We start from the raw sequence: 2658 nt of genomic DNA on the forward strand, positions 1-2658 counted from the left end.
AGCTGGGACTACAGGCGCCCACCACCTCGCCCGGCTAGTTTTATTTTTTGTATTTTTTAGTAGAGACGGGGTTTCACTGTGTTAGCCAGGATGGTCTCGATCTCCTGACCTCGTGATCCGCCCGTCTCGGCCTCCCAAAGTGCCGGGATTACAGGCTTGAGCCACTGCGCCTGGCCGGCTCCATGTCTTTGCTATTGTAAATAGTGTTGCAATAAACCTATGTGTGTTGGCCGAGCACAGTGGCTCACGCCTGTAATTCCAGCACTTTGGGAGGTCAAGGCAGGCAGATTACTTGAGATCAGGAGTTTGAGACCAGCCTGGTCAACATGGTGAAACCCCGTCTCAACTAAAATACAAAAATTAGCCAGCCATGGTAGCAGGAGTATGTAATCCCAGCTACTCAAGAGGCTGAGGCAGGAGAATCGCTTGAACCAGGAGGCGGAGTCTGCAGTGAGCCAAAATTGTGCCATTATCTTCCAGCCTGGGAGACAGAGTGAGACTCTGCCTCACAAATAAATAAATAAATAAACTGTGCCATTGTACTCCAGCCTGGGCAACAGAGTGAGACTCTGTAAATAGATTGTCATTGTACTCCAGCCTGGGAGACAGCTGTGACCCTGACATGATTTGAACACGCAAACCTGATCTGGAGTCAGATGCACTACCGTTATGCCACGAGGTCTTGGAAACATAAGTTTTTTGTGCTTTAGATGGACCCTATTTCAGCAGTTGTCAGGTGTAGTGACCAGTATAGTTTTTGTACTATCCTTTAATTAATTAATTAATTAAAAATACAAGAGATGGGGTCTTGCCATGTTGCCCAAACTGGTCTCGAACTCTTGGGCTCAAGCGATCATCCCATCTCGGCCTCCCAAAATTCTGGGATTACAGGCATGAGCCATCCCGCCTGACTCCTGTTTGCTTTAACAGAGAATGGGAACACTCAGTGCTCCAGGTTCGAGACATTTGAACAGAGGGAAAGCAGTGAGGTCAGGCCTGGCCACCTCTAGGCAGAGGACAAGGAACTCAGTCCAGCAGGTCGTTTCAGGAATACGAACGTGGGGAGGGAGCCGGATGACAGGTGAGGCCAGCGCAGTCCTGTAGGAGTCGCTCGGGGAAGACTACTGACTTCCTCCTCGTTTGTTTTGAATAAAGTTTTGTCCTAGTGGCGCTTGAACTTCAAATGCTGGAGATCAGGCTGCATCACCAACGCTTTTCCAAGGACAGCAGCCCCCCAGGGTGGGCGGGTAGTTTTTGGATTGGGAAGGCAACTATTTCCTGAGCTCTGAACCGTTTTATTTATTTTTTCAGTTAGAGACAGCGTCTCACCTTGTCACCCAGGTTGGAGTGTAGTGGCACAATGATAGCTCACTACAGCCTCAACCTCCCGCACTCAAGGGGTCCTCCCGCCTCAGTCTCCTAAGCAACAGCTGGGACTACAGGTATGTGCCACCACAACTGGCATTGTTGTTTTTGTTTCTGTTGTTTTGTTTTGCTTTTTTGAGAAACAGTTTTGCTACGTTGCCCAGGCTGGTCTTGAACTCCTGGGCTCAAGCAATCCGCCCGCCTCAGCCTCCCAAAAGTGCTCCTGCACTGTTTTAAGGTTCTATCTGAAGTCCTGTGAATGTACTATCTGAAGCACAGTCCGGATAAATCCTGCTACAGATGTGAACAGCACGACCTAAATATTGGCTCTGAATTTTTCCTCACACTTTAGCTAAGGTGCTGGTCCACTGCTGAAGTACCTACGCAAAGAAATCTTTAGGGCTAAAGAACAGAAAATACAGTGTCCAAGGTTGAGAGTTAGCGGCAAGACGTCTATATAACTCCTGGTGGCTAAAGAAAGGGATAATCATGTTTGACCCCGACGTGATTTGAACACGCACCCTTCTGATCTGGAGTCAGACGCGCTACCGTTGCGCCACGAGGTCTTGGAAGTGTAAGTTTTTTGTGCTTTAGATGGACCCTATTTCAGCAGTTGTCAGGTGTAGCGACCAGTATAGTTTTTTTTTTTTTACTATCCTTTTATTATGGTTTGGGATTGACTAAGAGTTCTTTCCCTTTTGTAATGCAGCTATTCGGAGGGAAGTGTAAAAGTAAACGAAACAGCATAGAAACAGATGCCACCACGGGGTTCGGAAATAATCCTCTTCTCATTAGGGAAAATTCACCTCCCTCAGGCTATGGAGTCTCCTAAGGAGAAACGTATGGGAAGCCACAGTGGAAAATGAGAAAGCGCAGTTTAGCAAGAAGGTTGGGGAGGGGTTGTGAGGGATTCGGATTGTCTTCTCCCCAGCCCTCTGCATGGGAAACACTAATAATTTGCACATGAGTCCGATCAACCAAAGTGTATTATGTTCAGGCCGGGCGCGGTGGTTTACGCCTGTAATCCCAGCACTTTGGGTGGCCAAGGCTAGGCAGATCACCTGAGGCCAGGAGTTTGAGACCAGCCTGGCCAACATGGTGACTCCCCATCTCTACTAAAAATATAAAAATTAGCCAGGCGTGGTGGCGGGCGCCTGTAATCCCAATTACTCGGGACGCAGGAGAATCGCTTGAACCCAGGAGGCGGAGGTACAGTGAGCCGAGATCGTGCCATTGCACTCCAGCCTGGGCCACAGAGCTAGACTCCGCCTCAAAAAAAAAAAAAAAAAAAAA

At 48.4% G+C, this 2658-nt stretch overlaps 1 non-coding gene across 1 annotated transcript; it reads right to left on the reverse strand.

Moving 5' to 3' along the window:
* Positions 1-1859: 1859 nt before the first annotated feature.
* TRNAW-CCA (transfer RNA tryptophan (anticodon CCA)) lies at positions 1860-1931 on the reverse strand. The gene has a single exon. It is a non-coding gene; the product is annotated as a tRNA-Trp (tRNA).
* Between the last annotated feature and the right edge of the window lie 727 nt (positions 1932-2658).

The sequence above is a fragment of the Rhinopithecus bieti genome, unplaced genomic scaffold (genome assembly GCF_001698545.2).
Source record: "Rhinopithecus bieti isolate Rb0 unplaced genomic scaffold, ASM169854v2 scaffold_14454, whole genome shotgun sequence".
NCBI lineage: Eukaryota > Metazoa > Chordata > Mammalia > Primates > Cercopithecidae > Rhinopithecus > Rhinopithecus bieti.